Source organism: Sus scrofa, chromosome 4 (assembly GCF_000003025.6).
Source record: "Sus scrofa isolate TJ Tabasco breed Duroc chromosome 4, Sscrofa11.1, whole genome shotgun sequence".
In the NCBI taxonomy this organism is placed as follows: domain Eukaryota; kingdom Metazoa; phylum Chordata; class Mammalia; order Artiodactyla; family Suidae; genus Sus; species Sus scrofa.
This window is the reverse complement of record NC_010446.5, coordinates 118948913-118969194: the sequence shown is the minus strand read 5'-3', so window position 1 is coordinate 118969194 and position 20282 is coordinate 118948913. Positions and strand designations below refer to the sequence as shown.

General features: G+C 42.4%; 1 protein-coding gene across 4 annotated transcripts in view; it reads right to left on the bottom strand.

Moving 5' to 3' along the window:
- The window catches only part of PLPPR5 (phospholipid phosphatase related 5), a 465309-nt gene that overhangs the window by 96475 nt on the left and 348552 nt on the right, over positions 1–20282 (bottom strand).

Here is a 20282-nt window from a genome sequence, read left to right as displayed (position 1 = left end):
CTAAAAAGCAAAACATAAATAAGTAAATAAATAAATAACTTATTGATAAATGTTTATATTGATTACCTGGGGAAAATATATTTTGGATATATAGGGTTAAGTAATATAAATTCTTAAAATAAATTTCACCTGCTTTGTTTTTTAAATAATAGATAATTTAAAATATAGTTTGTGTGATATTTCTATTTCCAGATTCTGTTTTTACATCCCCCAGCCCATCATGATTGCAGATGGCTCAGGAGGTCCTAGGGGTTTTGGAGGAGGTGGAACAGAGGGAAGACCTGCCTGGGTATCAAGGATATAAATCTGCAGGCATTTATTTAGTGTGTACCGCTGACCGAGTCCCTGGGGTAGAAATACGAAATTAAATAGGAGAGGTTTAGAAAACTTTTCATTATGTTTCTTTATCATAGGGTCTTGGTCCTTAAAAGATAAAATTCTCTATGATAGACACTCCACCAAACAACTGAGCCTACATTTGAAGATGGATTAAATAAATACACGTGAAACTCTAGCAAACAGGATGGGTATTTTAATCCACTGACATTTGTCATGTTCCTGAATTAGATCCAGCTCTGACGTGTCAGTCACAGCCAAGGTCTAACCTGAAACAATCAATTCGCCATCCATCATTCCTACAGAGTATAACTAAAACAAGCAGGTCAGAGAGAATGAACTCATAAAGGTGTACCTTGGGTTATTTTTTTCCCCCAAACTTCTTTCCTAAAGCAACGTTATTATTGTTTCTATAGACACATGCCAATGCATCTAGAACTTCTAACTTAGTTTTTCTTGACTATGAATTTTTGCCAATCAACCAACATTTTTTTTTTTTTTTTAGGGCTGTGCCCATGGCATATGGAGGTTCCCAGGCTAGGGGTCAAATCAGAGCTGTAGCCACTGGCCTACACCACAGCCAGAGCAATATCAGATCCGAGCCACAACTCTAACCTACACCACAGCTCACAGCAACAACACCAGATCGATACCCACTGAGCCAGGCCAGGGATCAAACCCATAACCTCGTGGTCTCTGGTCGGATTCATGTCTGCTGTGCCACGACAGGAACTCCCTCAACTAGGATTCTTTTTTTTTTTTAATTAATTAATTAATTTCATTATTCAATGAATTTACTACAGTATAGTTGTACAATGATCATCACAATCCAATTTTATAGGATTTCCATCCACAACCCCAGGGCATCCCCCCCCCCCCCGAACTGTCTCCTTTGGAAACCATAAGTTTTTCAATCAACTAGGATTCTTAGGTAACCTTTTAACAGACACCATCTATTGAAATGCGGGAAGCTCAAAAACCTCTTCTAAGTGAACCAGCTATTACCCTTATCTAGCTCTCCATCATGGCATTTTTTTACGTATAGCTTTTTCCTGGTGTGTTTTTAATAAGGTCGTTTTCCCTATAAGTGGCCATGCCCATGCTTGCTCTCACAGGACGGCTTATTCTCTGGCTGGGAACTGGCCTCTGACGTAGAGAAGGCTCTTACAGGACAGTCACATCATACAGAGTATATACGGATACTGCACTAGATGGAGCTTTTGGAAGGTACCTGTAAATACACCAGTAACAAAGACAACAAATGAAGAGAGATGGCGAACAGCAAAAACGGAACTCTCAAAACACCCCCGCACAACTACCTCTGATATCACAGCTCTGCGAGAGACCATGAATGGTAACTGCAGACAAAAGCTGTAAAACCTTTCACAACTTCCAAGCTTTTGTCTGTCTAATGCAAAAGGAGGAAAGGAGGAATGCGTTTGAATTCCTCTAATGTCCACAATGGTCAAGTCTCCACTAGGTACCTTGACTCTTTCATTTGCTTCTGCACGGCCAGAACCTTGCCCAGTTCCTGGCACAGAGGAGGCAAAATACGAGTCTTTCCTGAAGAAAGGAAATAACAGAGGAAAAGAGGAAGGGCTGGAGGGAGGCAGAAAGATACAGGAAGAAGGACGAGAGGCTTGGCTTGGTCGAATCACAAACTGAAGAGTCGCCATCTGACCAAAGGGTGTTAGCCATGACAACGGAAGATCTGACTGGGCCACTTGTGGACCTGACGCTGTAGCCATGCCCTGGTGTCAATGTGTCTTCACCCACCCACACACGCATATACAGGCAAGCTGTGTGGTTCAGAATTTCTGCCTTGGCCCACACTTTAATATACTCAAAAACATTTATTGGAGTTCCCATCGTGGTGCTGTGGTTAACGAATGTGACTAGGAACCATGAGGTTGCAGGTTCGATCCCCGGCCTTGCTCAGAGGGTTAAGGATCCGGCGTTGCCGTGAGCTGTGGTGTAGGTTGCAGACACAGCTCGGATCCCCGTGTTGCTGTGGCTGTGGGGTAGGCCAGCGGCTACATCTCCGATTAGACCCCTAGCCTGGGAACCTCCATATGCCACGGGAAGCGGCCCTAGAAAAGGCAAAAAGACAAAAAAAAAAAAAAAAAAAAAAAACCCAAAAAAACAAACAAAAAAACCCATTTATTTATATCACATATCCAATAGTGAAAGAGCTTCCTTTTCTATGGTACTATGAGACTCCACAAGCCCTCACATTTACATTTTTATCACATCTACTATCTGGGATCCCACATCCACTGAGAATAACTGGAGAAAAACAGAACTGACAAAAGGAGCTGTGGAAAGACAGTTAAATACAAACAGATCCCAGATAATACCCTGAGAAGGGACTAATATCCTTCTTTTTTCAACTGCATCCTATTTAATGCTCTTATGGTTTAGCTGCTTTCTTCTCGTTCAAAACACCCATAAGACATAAATTCTGGTTGTTTGGTTCAACTCAATGTGGACTTGATTCACGTGTTGATATATCTTTCCACACCTCATCTACCTTCTCCATCAGTGTTTCAGCCACCTGATGTCCACGTGGAATGGTCACCCATGCTCGAAAGCTCTTTTCTCCATCAGTGACGGCTCACTGTCACCCTTGGACTTGTTTCAATTCCATATAAATTACTGCTCTCTTCCCCTGTTTCAAACTCTCTTTCTCCTTCTCCAAACTCCCTAATACAATCAAAGGGACTAAATGGAAGAGGTCCGCCCCATTTTCTCAACGCTCCCCCCGGGTCCCCTCAACACATCCCTTGCTTGTCACCAGCAGGTGATGGAAAAAGAATGGGGTTTAGAGGCAGGAAGACCTTCCTGGTTTAAAATTACTTAAGTCCATCCAACCTACGTAACACTTTTTGGTCTCAGTCTCTTCTTTTGCAAAAGGGTGATAATACAGAATGAAAGAACCTTTGTGAAAATTAAATTATACCCCCTCCCTCCAATTAACATGTCGCAAAGCACCAGCCTCTTTAGGCGGAGCATGTGCTATAAGGAAACTGAGAGTCAGTGAGGTCAGGTTACTGGCCCCATATTACATAGCGGTAGATTCAGAATCCAAGCCCAGATGTGTCTGATTCTAAATCCGCCTCAATAAATACTAGATCTCTTTCCCTTCCATCTAAATCCAAACATTCCTGTCCCTCGGGGAAGCATCCTGTCATTGAGTAGCTCAAATGCCATGTTCTCAGCTTTCTTTATAGCCTGAGTTCACACTGATTATTTTCTTCACTGGGCTAGCCCAGCATTTCCCTCGCTATTCATTCATACATCAAACAGTGGCTGGATGCCTCCCAAGGCCCAGACACTCTTCTAGCACCAGGATGAAATTTTGAAACGTCCAAGTTATTTCTGCATGAGACCGGATCTTTGCCTAGGCTGTGAACTTTCCAAGGTCAAGAGAGCCCTTGACCTTATCTCCATAACCAGTTGCCCTTTTCTTTAGTCACTACAAAGTATGTTAAAAACAAAGACAGAAAACACCAGGGACAGGTTCTCATCTAAACTCCGCCACTGTTCTGACTGCACGATGGTGAGAAAATCTAATTTGTCTGAGGCTGGTTTTTATCATCGAGGAATGATGAGACTATCAATACTACATGATTATTGTGAACCATTCCGTGAAGGATAGAGTTTTCTAGAAATATAAGGGGTCACGATGTTGCTATTGCTGAGGTCAGATTGTTAATATTTAATAATACATAAATGCCAGGACCCACGGTCTGCAGATCACTTCCGCACTAGCAGCTGCAAGGTCTGAGGCATGGGTCCAACATTGAGGATCTCTTAATTCTATTACCTCTCATCTGTTGTTTAGACTTGGCTCAAAATCCATTTGAGTGGATTCTGAATGCTGCCTGCTGGGAAGGGGTCCAGGTCTCCAGCGCTGGTGACCCTAATATGGGCTGTCAAGCCCAGTACCCCAGCCTGCGTGCAGGGCCTCATCTCAGCATCCCCCCTCTGGACTTGCCTCTGCTGACCAGCTCGCCTTGTCTCACGTGTGCCTTCCTTCACGCCATCACCTCTTTACTTTCTCTGTGCCGCCCTCCTTCTCGTCGCCTCTCTTCCAGGCTGCCATCTTTTCAGTACTGGATCAGCACTGGTCTCTGAGGACCAGGCAGCCCTCTCTTAGAACGACCTGCAAGAAGCCTGACTTTCTTGCCTTGGCCATCTCAGTCCTAAATGTACCACCAGCTCCCCAGCCTCTGTAGTCAAACCCATATCAGGTGTTGGAGCTGCTCTAGATCCCTTTTCTTTGGGGAAAAACCAAACCAAACCAAAACAAACCAAAACCCCAAATCTTGTGGTCTGTCTGAATCGCCTGTCTCTTTTTTCCTATGTCCAGCTTTTCCAGACTTGGCCAACTTAGCTCATCCATAGCCAAAGCTTTGACTGCTTTGTTCTTGCCAGGCCAAGAGCCTGACTGCTTTTACATGCTTCCTTCGCAACCTTTACTGTGTTTCCGCTTCACAAATTCCTCTAAGATCTCCCTTCCACGCGAATGAAACCAAGACACTAGCAAGCTCACATCATAAAATTTATGCAAATCCGATTAATCCAATCAAAGCTTGTTTGTGTAAAAGCCTGTCTTATGTGCTCTTTAAAGTCATTTCCCATGAATGGAAATCTTAATTAGATGACTAAATTTAGAAGGATAGAGCATCTTGCAAGAAAACCGAGCACGTCTAAGCCTTAATACTATAAACTGGAAAATCTGAGTTTCACCTACCAAGAATAGTACAGTTCCATTACACATAAATTTCAAGCCATGCTTTCTAAAAGAACTGCACAATCATGGCCTCACATTTCTAGAGCAACACGTAGATGCATATTTTTTCCCTTTAATTGCCAATTTTAAATGAGAAGACGGAAGACATGCGTTACACAGGTGAGCACACCTGTTACGGAATTTACAAAATGCAAGTCAAGAGGACTTATTCATAGAAGCAAAACATAGCAAGAGTAACAAAAATATCCTTGCCAATTTAAATTTTAATTGTGCATACTAACATAAGCTTTTGTAACTGTACAAATATGGATCTTTTAGCGCTGTCCATGTTGCAGATAATGATTGAAAATCATGGAATACGTGTGTCAGAGGGGCCAACTTCTTAGTAACTGTCTAATTACAAGTTTACTTCACAGCGGTGTTTGTATTTAAAAATAGGCAAATCTAAATACTCTGGAACACAACCTGCCAGCCAAGAGACCCATAGGATGAATACTGCCCTAGATGTCTTAAAACTCTAAAACGTATTCGAAGGTCTTTCCTTTAGTTTACTAAAGTAAAACGAGTCACCGAAATAAATTACTCTGGAAGACGGGTAGCTTTCGACGTCCCATTTTGCAGACAGATGAGCCTAAGAGCATTGCATGTGTATCACAGGTTCCCCTCTTCAAGCAGATAAGGGAATTTTGACTTCAACCTCTGAGTATTATTGCAATGTACTATTTACGAAACATCCCTAAAAAAATCCTGATGTCTGCACCTAATTATTTCTATGCTGTACATCTTATTGTTCCAGACATTCTTAGAGTTTCTTCAAACATAAGCATTTCTTCAGACTGAATGACTCGGTATTTGCGCTGTGCTTGGAACTCCCTTACCTCCCTGACTAGCTAACATCACTTCCTCTCCGAAACGTCTTCCATTCCTTCTTCTCCAGCTCCATCCCAGCCTACTGTCAGTTCTCGGGATTCCTAAATTTTAACTCTTCACCCACAGGGGACATTGAGTTCCTGGAGGGCAGGGATGCTTTCTCCCATCTTTGAAGAAGCAGAGCCCAGTACACACACAAAACCTTGTCCAGGGAAGACCGGTAAATGTTTTCTAAGGAAGAAATGAAGGAATGAATGACTGAATATTAGATCATTGGGCTGTAACGGACAGCTAGTAGGCTATTTCATTCGCACCCGTTTGATAAGGAGAGGCGCTAATTTGCCCTTGGTTGATATTTCACTCTAATTGGGAAACTTTGAATTTCAATGAAAAGTATCCATAAACAATAAGAGCCTAATTTCATGTTCCTGATTCCTCTGGAAGTTAATTGAAGTGCTAAGTGATGTGCCTGCCCCAGCAGCACTGAATCTTTCTTTACTCATTAACGTCATTCTCTAAAGCACCACTAATTTTTATCACTCTCCGAGGAAAGAAACTCTTCTCAAAAATACTTCCATGGATTGAGTCAAATGTTTCAACTGTCAATCTGCAATTACTAATGCAAATGTACAGAGTATGATTCAAGACCCTGAGTGACCATAAAATCATGACTCATCTCATTTAGAAGCCCTGCCAGTTATATGAATCCTCTATCAGAAAACCAAAAAAGTTTCCTAATTTACCATGTAAATGTCACATGTAAAATGCACTGGAGGTTTAATATACAAAATAGAGTGGAAGAGGATATGCTCTTTAAATCAATTTACTTAGGGAAAAAGAAGGAGGAAAGCATGGGAATAGAGAAAATGTCATATTTGATAAAGAAAGTGCATGCCCGCCACGTAAGTGCTTAGGTAGTGACAATTTAAAGTAACAAAAGTACATGCAATGGACAATGAAAGACCTGAGGGAATGAAACAGTGGTTACAGAGACAAAACATGATGATATTAATGATTTTTAAAACAAAATGACAGGGGTTTGAAATATTCTCCATAGGAAGTAAATAAGATTTATTTTGATCTACTTCTACATAATTTTGAATAAATTAAAAAAATTAAATGAGTGTACATGGGGAAAGTATTTGAAATCAGAGGTAAATGGCAAATAAAGTAAGATATTAAAGTTAGCTTCTGGAAAAATAATTTGGACTTTATGACCTAAATATCTATATATCGGTACCCCAAATTAATTTGTGCTTCTCTACGTCTCTTAAAAGACACAAATACTTATATTTACTATTTTCGTCTTTTTACTTTTTTTTTTTTAGGGCTGCACCCACAGCACATGGAGGTTCCCACACTAGGGGTCGAATTGGAGCTGTTGCCACTGGCCTACACCACAGCCACAGCAACATGGGAGCCGAGCCATGTCTGTCACCCACACCACAGCTCACAGAAATGCTGGATCCTTAACCCACTGAGCGAAGTCAGGGATCGAACCTGCATCCTCGTGGATGCTAGTCAGAATCATCATTTCTGCTGAGCCACGACGGGAACTCCTATATCTATTATTTGAAATGCATTCGATCAGGCATTACATGGTGAGCAAAAGGCAAAAATATACAAGACACATTTGCTGTTCTATAGGAATTTATTATCTTTTGATGGCCATGATATTGGTATGCAATTAACTATAATGCATAACCAGGCAGCATACTACAATGTATACACTACCTAATATTGGGAGTATTTTAATAGTCATTTGATTTCAAGAGAGCAAGTCCAATTAGAAGTCGTTCCTGGAGTTCTGTCTTCAGGATTGAAAGCCCTGATCAGTCTCAGTTGGAGAGAAAAATGCCACAACCTCTGAGCAATGTCTGCTGTGGTCACGGGAGAACAGCATACATTGTCAGGCAGTGTTTTTGCCTACTTGACAAAAAGTTTAACCTGTTCCCTTTACATATGAGATAAATGACCACAAAATAACTTTACACTGACCTCAAGGCTAATGCATTAAGGAAAAAATAGTATGCAAAATGCCCGCTCTATTTGCCAGGGGTGAAATTATACCTGAAATACACACTCAGTGCTGGTGCCATGCCTTAAAGACTAAGACATCTGAAATGAAGTCAGATGTGAGCAGCCAACATGGGAAAATGGACTCAAAGCCAGGCCATGTCAAGATGAAGACTGTAAGCCTCAAGAAGGGAAGAGCATGGAGTTCCCGTCGTGGCGCAGTGGTTAACGAATCCGACTAGGAACCATGAGGTTGCAGGTTCGATCCCTGCCCTTGCTCAGTGGGTTAAGGATCTGGTGTTGCCGTGAGCTGTGGTGTAGGTTGCAGACAAGGCTCGGATCCTGCGTTGCTGTGGCTCTGGTGTAGGCTGGCAGCTACAGCTCCGATTCGACCCCTAGCCTGGGAACCTCCATATGCTGCGGGTGCGGCCCAAGAAGTGGCAAAAAGACAAAAAAAAAAAAAAAAAAAAAAGAAGGGAAGAGCAGAGAGCTGAAAGACAACTTTACACGTTGGGGGGCCATCTAGGTTGCTCCACATGGCTTCAAATGATGAGCGAGACCAGGGAGCAGAAGACGGAGACAGCTTCCGTTACAAGATCATAGACAGACCTGTGTCATGCACAGAAAGGGCTGCTCCAGGAGCCATGAGTCAGTTTCCTGCCCAGGGCCAAGTTCAAACCCTTTCATACCAGGTATCTAAGGATACAGGGGCCAGAAAACTATTTGCTTTTGCGAGGTCTCAAAGGCAACAAGCAGCAGGGCCAGGAGGATGGCTCAGGTCACTTGCCTGTCAGCCCAGTGAGTCACTACTCCTTTTAGTAATTTATTTTAATGGATCCTCATGAAGCCTGCATATACCAAATTTACAACCAATTCTTTGCATTCACTATTTCCCCAAAACAGTACGTCATGGCTACTGTTCCTTGTCTCGTCTTACTTTCTCTCCAGCTCCCCATCTCACATCTGCGACTACTCCTGTTTTACAGAAAGTATATAAGGAGAAAGACTTATTTAAAAAGGAGTCTAGGGACTTCTCATTGTGGCTCAGTGGAAATAAATCCGACTAGGACCCATGAGGATAGGGGTTCAATCCTTGGCCTCACTCAGTGGGTTAAGGATCCAGCTTTGCCATGAATTTTGGTGTAGGTCACAGACATGGCTCGGCTCCTGTGTTGCTGTGGCTGTGGTGTAGGCCGCAACTGCAGCTCCAATTCGACCCCTAGCCTGGGAGCATCCATGTGTCATAGGTGCAGCCCTAAAAAACAATAAATAAATACATAAATAATAAATAAATAAATAAATAAATAGGAGTTTATAGGAAGATAGATTACTATTGTTATTTAAAAAGGAATTTATAGGAAAGATAGATTGCTATTGACTAAACACATCAAGGAAAGAATTATGGAAGAGGTGGGTTGGATTTGCCTAAATTAAAGAATAGAGATTATTTAAACAGACAGAGCTGGAGATTTACATAAATTGAGCAGAGCAGAGAACTGCACTTTCTCAGGTCACTGCTGTGTCACAAGAAATGGCATCACAGGATTGGAACAAGTTTGGGGAATATCTCTAAGTCACTCCAAATTAAAAAAAAAAAAAAAAAAGACTTCAAAATATACAAAATACACAGTGTCTATATTTTCCCCGAAATACATTCATATCATCAAATAGTTCTTCCACATCGCTAATTAGCTGCCAAATTTACATCAACCTAGTATGCCAAATGTTATAACTATGCCTTGAATGGAGCAGATCTGCTATATATTAATCACACATAGTTTCATAATTACAATGTGTTCTGTTAAAATCACATTATAAGAATTTAAAATCTGTGTATCAAAAATGGGTAGGTTTCCCTGATACTCTAGTGGTAAGACTTCGCACTTAAACCACAGCGGCCTGGGTTCAATGCCTGGTCTGGAAACTGAGATCCCACATCAAGCTGCTGTATGCCCTGGCCAAAAAAAAAAAGCCAAAAACAAATATGGGTAGTTTTTCGTTATATCCCCTTGTAGCCAATTTCAAATGTAGTTTTGCTTTTTGTCTGAAAAGTTTGATGTCAGCCACCTAAAGGAAGACATCAGAGACCCAAATGACTTGGGAATGAAATGCTCTTTTTCCTTCTCTGCCACTGTCACTTCACTATCACAGATTAAAGCGTTCATTGTTAATACAATATTCGGGAAAGTATTTTCAGTCAATACTATAAAGGCCAGAGGAAAAAAGTTATCATGATAATCACAGACTTGTTATTGCCCAGCTAACACTGCTACGCAGAAGGACTCGGTGCAGGTTGTCTTCATCCCTCCAAGAGATGATGAAAAATGTGGTCCTGGGGAGGAGAACCATCTCTGTGTTACAGGTACATATGGAGCCATTCTGTCCAGCTATGTCCTTCCTTCCTGTGGGGTCATGGGCTAGTTGCTTAATCTTTCTGTGCCTCAGTGTCCTCATCTGTCAACTGGGATAACAACAGTGCCCATCACCAATGTTGTGGGCATTAAATTAACAAAGACTTAACAGCAAAGACTGATACATAGCAAGCGCCCAGATGGGTGAGCTACTGGTGTAATTTCTCCTTAGCTGCATGGCCTTGGGCAAGTCATTTAATCTCTCTGGCCATTCATTTGGAAATTAAGAGATGAACCGAAATGATCTCTAAGGCTTCTTTCACGATTAAGAAGTTCCAGCTATAAAGAGGCATAATTGCTCTCACAATGGATTCACAAATCTTTTCCAAAAGTGGCGTGGCAGAAAAAGCCTGACAGTGTGGCTTGAATAAAGAAGTGTCTACTGGATTCCTCTATCTGTATTCTAGACTGAGCCCCAGGAAAAAAGGAAGAGGGGACCCCAAGGCACCATGTGATGGAGGCAGCGAGAAGGAGAAACAAAGGTCTCTTTGTGGAAGATCAAAAGGCGTTGTCACGTAGTTTTGACTAAGTCTCTTCATTCATTTTAGTAACTGGGCAACCCCACAGTGGAAAGGCACGGGTGAAGGAAGAGGTCATTGTTACCCACCCAGAGATAGTGTTTTGTTTTTAACTGGACATGTCAGGAGCTCAGTTTAAGTTACAAGATGCGGGAGGCCAGGTGCACTGCCTTTATCCAGCACTGCTCAGATGTGATGTCTGGGAGAACCTGGCATTCTGCTCTGATGAGATCTCGGAAAATACAAGATGCTTCTCCGTGTCAAGGGCGTTTCTGTGCACCCTAGTGTGAGAAAAAGCGAAATCTGAAATCTTGCAAAAATCTCAATAGAAGAGTACGGTGTCTGCCCGCACGGTACTGAGAGCACCCTCACAAGAGGGAATTGGGGATCGTTACGCCAGAAACCCAGGACCCAGATTCCTCAGCCCAGAGGTTCTGGTTATATCAACATAAAATCCTTGGAGAGGAAATTCTGTAAGCTAGTTCCGTAGTGTGTAACCATGTCAGCACTACATTTGTGTTTAACTGCCCCTTGATTTCATGAGTCTTTTATTTCCTGATACTGCGTGGAAAGATGGGAAGAAGAGGGAGATCAACAGCTCTAATCGTGGTTTGGGAATTTGCAGCAAGTCAAGTAACCTCTGTAAGCCTGATCTTCAAGGTAAGCTACACATGGAAGGGAACCGACAAATACTCGCTCAGGGAAAGAGAGAAGGAGGAAGGGAGGGAAGGAGGAAGCCCTGATGCTCACAAGCATTTTAACAGAAAGGTCACACTCCGAAGTGGCCGCGCTAAGTCCTTCTGTTATCATATGTTAATTAACAACTACATTCGCATTATGGATAGAAAAATGACTTTTTATCGATGAAAGCAGTGACTTTTAGTCATCATGATAAATGCTAAAAATGGACTCTTAGTTGGTGAGATTCAAACGACTGTGGATTGACTCAAGTCGTCTAGAGATACTTCGTATCCTGGAATGAATGGGGGATAAGACTCCAATGAGGCCAGTAACCTACACGCCAATGACTTGTTCTCAGTGGATCTAGAGCCCAGACAATTAGGAGGATTTTTGCTTTGTCCATTTCAGGACAGGACACAATCACACCTTGGCTGTGCTGAGCCTTTGATACAGGGTTCATACACTTAAAACACCTGAAGGGACAGAGAACTGTCACTTCATTAAACTCACAGAACAGGGTATGTGGACTATTTTGCCGATTTGAATGAATGGTTATTAAGGAACTATGTGCTCAGCGGAATCTGGTCATTACAACCTCATCATCACAAACTTCAGCTAGTCCCTGGATGATGTGTCTACCACAAATTACTGAAGAGTTGGGTATGATGAGTCAGACTACAAAACCTGATTTTGAGATGCTCATTTCGAGTGACGGAAACATGAATAAAGTAAGCACAACATAAAGCACAATATAAGATTATTTTAATGCTGTAACGTACTACTACAGAGGTGAGGGACCAGAGAGAGGAATGCAGCCATCTCATCTGGGAGCAAAGATCTGCTCAGAGGAGTTGGTGCTAGGTCTGAGAGGATACAGCAGAATGTTCCAGAAAGGGTGTTTTGTTGTTGTTGGTGGTGGTGGTTTTTTTCCCTGAGAGGAGGGGTGGAGGAGCCCTATAAAGGTTAAAATCAAGGGAGATAAAAATGAACTCACATGAGAAATTGCAAATGTATTAATACCAAACACACACACATACGAGGCTTCCACTTACACACGTTCTCTCAGTCAGAAATGTCCACCAAAAGAGTGTCTTTAGAGTGTTAAATGCACCTGATCTGGGAAAAAAAAATCTCTAGGATTCTGTTTTTACCAAAAAAAAAAAAAAAAAAAATGGTGATTTTACTGACAGTGATCCTCAAACTACATCTGTCATAATAAGACTAAAAAAGTAACCAGCCTGCTGAGTGAAAACTGGCATTCTCAGAAATAGTTCAAATAGCACTGAATATAGAACTCCATTTCCCATATCTTTAAAGTATCTCCCATCAAAATGATATCCCTATGATTTTCCAAAGTCTGTTCCAAAGGTCTTCCTAACTATAGGTAAAGATCTCTCAGAACGTGCCTCTGGGACCTGTATGACCTGGAAAATCAAGTTCTATGGGCTATCCCACGATCCTTAGGAACCAATGAAGTTCTGTCTTTGAATGCAGATTATAAACTCCCCTTTTCATATCTGGCTGCAACTGAGCCTACATGTCTAGGAGCTTATGGACACTGCAGGAGCACAATGATCTATAATCGATAGGCTTTCCCTCTCCCCTATCTTCGAGGAATGCCACCATTGACGCTGTGAATCAAATTAGTGGGCAATGGCAGGTAGCCAACAGAGCACCGGACTTGGACTTGCAAACAGATTCAGATCCTAGATGTGACACTTACCGAGTGGAGCAAATTGCTCAAGCTCACATACGACCTGAAAGCGTTCACAGGAAGCGTAAATGGTTTACCGCATCCATTCAACAGAAGGGATCAAAGACACCTGATGGTCCTTTGGCTGGCACTATCAATAAATGCTATTGACACTGATGTGTAAAGAGCAGCTATCACTTACTGAGTACTTAACACAGGTTTATATGTAATTCTTCAAAGGTCGGTTCAGTACCATCATCTCAATCTTACAGATGAGAAAGCTGAGGTCTGGAGACGTAATTTCATGCATGGGGCTTGAACTCCTAAGGGACAGTCACTGTCCCCCTCATTCTACAAGCCAAGAAACAGCACTGTGCCCAGCACACAACAGAGGCATGATCACCCTTTCAAACTTTCACAAATAATGACTCTTTGGCACGATACACATTTAAAAATTAATACAACAATGCATACTTAGCAGATGGTGTCAACATAGCTCCCTGGAAACATTATTTCTTTCAAATTGCACAAATGAATGGGATGATTCTTTATAATAATCTTGACAATACTCAGAGTTTATTGAAATCTTCTGAAAAACAGCCTTGGGTCTTAGTGTAATAGTCTGTAATAATTCGTTAAGACATTTCATACTGTTGCCTTTTTATTTTATTTTTGCTATTCTTTCTACAAGAACATAAGAAAAGTATAAACACCGTACCCATTTTTCTCCACAGCGCAGTAAAGGTGCCCAGCTGGCAAAGCCATGCTATAAGCAACGGAACCATCTCCAGCGACCAAGTAGCTGCATAATCCATGTAATCTGCTCACATTATGTTTTCCCCACATGCAAGAAGTGATTTATTGTGTCTCCAACGTGCATTTACACCCATTTGATTTTCAAAATAGCTCGGAAAGGTAGGCAGGAATAAGTCAACATTTTTCACATAAGGCAACTGGCTCAAAGAAGCCACAGGGATAATGGGTGGCAGGGGATTGGGGTTGGGGGGGAGACTGGGCGAGGAAGCTAAAGAAAGTCGGGGAGGGGGGAGGAGCAGGAGCCCCTGTAGGGGGAGAAAGGGAGAAGGGGAGGGAAAGGAGAGATTCCTGGGCCTTCCTCCCCCACCCCCAACACCCCATCAAGACCTCCTCATTAGAATGCAAAGGGGGGGGGTTTCCAATGAAAAAAGAGCCGGAAAAGAGGAGGGTAACTAAGAAAGAAGGAGGGTGAATGAGAATATCTAAGTAAAGCAAGGACCTAAGAGACTGCAGGAGGAGTTTCAACAGATCCATAAACCCTCCAAGGGTAGTTCTAACTTTTACGAATCTTGAGCATTTCTGATAAGCTGATAAAACCACGGAGGCTGTAACTAGAAAAATGCATACGAGCATATCTACAGACACACACACAGTTTATACACAACTCAGTGTGCCTCAGTGCCCCTAAATGGCTAGGTGCCATTTTAAGAAACACATCTTTAAAACAGAGGCCTCCTCAGTGCCCCCTCCCACCCCCATGCAGCACAGTATGAAGCTCTAGAGCCAGAGGGTGCTTCCACACCCCTGCAGGTGCCCACAGCACCACCTCCGTGTGTGTCCCAGTGATAAGAAATGTGGCTTCAGATCAGAACAACGGGAATGTCTGCGAATCCCTCCTGCTGCCACCCACCTCTCCAGAACGTTTCCAGCTTAACAGGAAACAAAACAATTTCCTACTCTACACATGGAAACCATTATCTACCCTGGAACACAAAGTTTCCGGGCAAACCAGAAAAAAAAAAAAAATGAAATTGTAGATAAAGGTTTGATAAAAAAAAATTGGCCCTTCTAGGATTGAATCCCTTTGACTAATATCTTTAAAGATGTGTTTAATGTGTAAGGATAAAGGTATATAACAAAAGAACTAAATGCACAGGCTTTGAAGATTCTAGCAAGGTCCTTGTGAGACTCTGGACTGGTCAGCTCACCTTTTTCTATCCAAGTCTTTTACATCCAATAAACCTCATCAGTTTATTGTGGAGATTAATTCTATGAATGGATTGAAAACATTTCATACAAGTCTAATATCAAATCTCACTAAATATCCTATTTCTCATTTATAAAATGGGCTTAATGACCGCCCCTATGTTTAAAGAAAGTACAACCATGACGAGCATTAAATGAAGTACCGCATACAAGTGCCTTACACAGGTGTCTGATGCATAGGAAATAGTAGCTAGTGAAGACGTCATCACAGGTAGAAATCACTGACTTTATGGGAAGAACAGGATTCTAACAGAGTCTTCCCCTTCTCGCTATTGAAACTCCCCAGGTTTTGTGGGCGATGGAGTGAACTAGGTGGCTTCTGTCCACCTCTAATATTTTATCAGCCCTGGAACCCACCAACAAAGGTATTTTGCTAAGTGCCTTGAATAGGTTGTCTTGATTAATCACCCCAACCTTGAGAGAATTAATGACAGTTGACAGACACAGAGCTGGTCACTACCCTGATACTGACATAGGTGAACCCATTTCCTATTCATTACACACACTGATCCCATGAGGCCAGGACTCACAGGGTCTCCACCAGGCACAGTGAGACTGGCTCAAGTTCCCAGGGCTGGCAAGTGGCACATCAGGCTTCAAACCCCATCTGACTCCAGAATTGGGATCCGAACCTCTATAGGCATTGCCTCTCAGGAGGGAGATTTTTTTTTTTTTTTTTTTTTTGCTATTTCTTGGGCTGCTCCCGCGGCATATGGAGGTTCCCAGGCTAGGGGTCCAGTCGGAGCTGTAGCCACCAGCCTATGCCAGAGCCACAGCAACGCGGGATCCGAGCCGCGTCTGCAACCTACACCACAGCTCAGACAACGCCGGATCCTTAACCCACTGAGCAAGGGCAGGGACCAAACCCGCAACCTCATGGTTCCTAGTCGGATTCGTTAACCACTGCGCCACGACGGGAACTCCAGGAGGGAGATATTTTTTAATCTGCAGTTGATGAATAAGAAAGATTTCCCAAACTCACACAGATAGTGAGAAAAAAGCAGGATAAGAAGCCAAACTGGCCTGACGCCACATCTGTGCTTTTCGGGGGCGGGGGGGGGGGCATCACAGGGGTGTGTTCCAGGAGGGGAGATGGTGGAGGTGGGAGCGGACACCCAAGGCAAGGTTCCAGGAAGCGCAGGTCTGCGGGCGCGCTGAGGGCACTCAGACCTTGGGATGGCAGCGCTAGCTCCATGCCTCAGAGTCAGAGTCCAGAGGGAGCTTCTGGGGATACAGGCATAAAGAAACAGAGATGTTTCTTAACCTTCCAGCCTGCCCCGGGAGAGGCTGGTTTTCTCCGTCTTGGCTCTGGCTCTGTGAAGACGGATGGTCTACCTTTGTCTCCTGCGAAGTAGCCGTGTTGCTCAGGGATCTGAGGAACAGCAGTGCCTGGTGGCCGCTATACCCCAATCTGTCATTCCCTGGTCTTTTAATCAATGCAAGTGGAAGCTCGTGAATTAAATGTATATCTGTAAATTCTGTAGGTGGTGCTTTGGTAAACGCTATCAAACCGAACAGTACCTGTTTTCAAAGAGTTTCATAAGCCACGTCAAACGTGTAAATGAGCCCAAATGACAGATGTTTTCTGAAAACACAATTAAAATAGTATTTCACAATACAAAATAGGCTAAGGGATAAAGAGTTTAAAATTTTATAAGTATTTTAATAATAGAAAAGCCCTGTATTACTGTCCCCCAAATTTCCAACAAACAGAGAAAAACGCATCCTGACATGCCAGGCCGAGACCCTCGTCTTCCTTGTCAGCCACGTACCTCTGGGTTCTGTTCCCCACAAACCACTCTTTTCTTTTTTTTCTTTTGCTCTTTAGGGCCACATCCTTGGCATGTAGAGGTCACAATGGAGCTGCAGCTGCCGCCCTACACCACAGCCACAGCCACTCGGGATCCAAGCCGCGTCTGCAACCCACACCACAGCACACAGTAATACCAGATCCTTAACCCAGTGAGCAAGGCCAGGGATCGAACCTGCATCCTCATGGTTCCTTGTTTGGGCTCGTTACTGCTGAGCCATAACAGAAGCTCCACGACTCTGGAACCAAGACAGACCCATCGCTTTTTCAAGGGTATAGACTGCACTTCCTGCTATCAAGCCTTCGTTCCTGTTCACGCGGCTGCTTCTGTGATGTCCTGACACAAGCTCCATTTTAGTCTCTCCTTCAAGTCACATCGCAAATGCCACCATTTTCTTCATGAAGCCTGTCCTCTCCTCTCCAAATAAAAATGATCTCATCCTCTTTGAACCACCAGAGGTCTTTGCGATATATATACATCTAGATGCATATACCCGTGTATGTGTATATACATACATGTATAATCTGTACACATAACACTTTTATTATGGTAATTTATATTATGACTTTCGGCATGATTACTTAATTTCCCAAATGAGGCTGTAAACTCTTGAAGATCAGTGATCGTGGTTTATCTCTGAAATTGCCTTTATAACCACTACCCAGGCTGGTAACGGTGCTTGCAACACAGGAATTCAATAACTATTTCCTGAATTACTATTGTTATTAATAATGGTAATGATATAGTGACCTCTTACGGAGTATTAACCATAGGCCAAGGATGACATTTACCGATGCTATCTCCTTTGATATTCAAAATCCTGTGACTTAGAAAGTGAAGGCTTAAGGAGCTTTAAATAAGTTGTTCAACTTCAGGCAGGATGCACTCTGAATTCAAATCCAAACTTGTCAGGCTCTAAACACGTGCCCCAAGTCGACACTACATAAAAGTGAGGAAACGTAAAAGGTACATTGCTTTTGACCTTTAGATAAATTTGGCACATCTGACACCAAAGCAGAGATTACGGTAGTGGGGAGAGCTCCTTTTCAAAATTAGTTTTAAAGATGAGAAAGGAGTTTTGGAGGTTAAAAAAAAAAAAGTATTATGAAGAATCTTTATTACTATAATCCAAGAAATGTAAAAGATGGGAAAGAGACCGTGTGAGGTATGCACATGGAAGAGGGATTTATAGGTCAACTGATTTTGCATCTTGTAATAGAAAAGATACAGGCTTGGGAGCTTGACACAGCAGGGTTAAAATCCTAGGTGTGAAGTTGTTAGCCTTGGTCCTTGAGCAGGTTGCTAAATCTCTTTAAGCCTCAGTTTTCCCAAGGGTTATGTGATAATAGTAACAATTGCCTTCAGAGATCTAGATATATGTGCCAACAAATGATGGGCACTACTAATGTTATTACTAATATTATGGTTGATAATAGCATTTTCATGCAAGGTGACAGTGCTAAGCCAGTGTCCTTGCGAGGAACGGAAAGGCAGGGCTGCCATCACTCTCCCCAGCTCTTCACACTGAGTGAGGGTACCATGTGGGAGAGCAGAAGGCGAAGCAAAGGCCAGCCGCAGTTAGCCTCTAAAACCCATCACTTCCTTCTCTCTTGACACTGACTCTCAAGTCCTTTCTTTTGTAACTAAAGAACTGAAAATCAAAACAGAGCAATCAAGTTGGGTCCTCCCTTTAAAAATCTCTCAAGCAGATGCTGGATCCTCACCCCGGCAGCTGGTTCTCATCTTCTCTCAGGAAACATGTTCTTTGGAAGTAAGAGAAGCAGTATGGCATTTGGCATCAGTCTCATGGGCAAACACCACACCCACCATCTTTGTTTTTAGGTATTTCTAGTTTATCCTCAGATCCTCAGGCTCCTCCAGGGTTAACCAGAGAGAATATCCCAGAGGTGCTGCTCTGAGTAAAGGCAGCATGACTTTTCAGTGCCCAGCACAGAGGAGGCACTTAGTTAATATTGTCTCATTAACTGCCCTTCCCCTCCTCACTTTCCCCAGGGTGGAGGACAATCAATTTCTTTGGACCAGAACCTTAATGTCTCCAACTGGCACCTGCCACCATGGATGGATGTTTAGGATCTGAAAAATGCTATCTCATTTAAATAAGACACAGAATGGTAATGAGCAAGGGACAAGTGAATAGACATTTTTGACTATGGTTGTTCCCGAACCAGTGCCCTGAAAGTGACAGGCTTTTTCCTTTAAAGAAAAAAAAAAAAATCCTTGAAAAATCCCTGAGCTTTTACTCCCCTGGAAAACATGTGCTTGAAACCCCAACATCTGCAGAAAGCAAAAGGGTCCAAGAAAAACTAGTTAATTTTTTTTTCTCTTACACCTTGTCAAATAGAGGAGAGAGAACACAAATATAAAGGTGGATTTGGGGTTTCACATATTTAGTGAATTATAACTGAAAAAACAAAACAAAATATTTTCAGGTGTAAGGTCTAACACTTCTCCAACCAGTATGCTGGAGGTGGATTTCAAGTCAACTCTCACAGTACCTGTGATAAAGTTACTTTGAAGTTATCAAGAAGTTTTTGGTTTGTTTGTGGAATTCTATGATGTGCATTAGGAACTTTCCATTTTTTGTAAATATGAAATCATTTCTCCTAAAATCAAAGACAATACGAATATCTAAACCTAATAGATAAATCTTCTAAGCATTCATTATTGCAATTTACACGTTCATCCAGTGGGGGAAAAAATGTCCCTTTCCTTTTCCTCTTCATTTTTAATTTCCTATTTGTTATCTGCTCGAGAGAAAAAGAAAGAGAAGCAGGACAACAGGAAGGGAACCTAAAACACTTTGACAATATTGAAGGAACCTAATATGTTTTCTGAAAAAATACCACCAATTATCCTACAGATCATTTTGCACCATATTCACATAGGTAAATTATCATATGACAGTAAACCTAATACTTATCTGTGTCCCTAGAGACACACACACACACACCCAGTTCATAAACCCAAAAGGCATTTCCAGAGAAGCTCTAAGAGAAAAGGACTTAAGCTGCCCAGGGAGCGAACAGCCTTGCAATTCAGGCAGGGCTCCTGCTTTTCAGCAAGCACTGCCGCTTGGAGCCTCTTCATTTAGGAGTTCTCATATTCTTTTTTAGATATTTGTTCCCTGGTCAGCTTAGTGGCACAAGC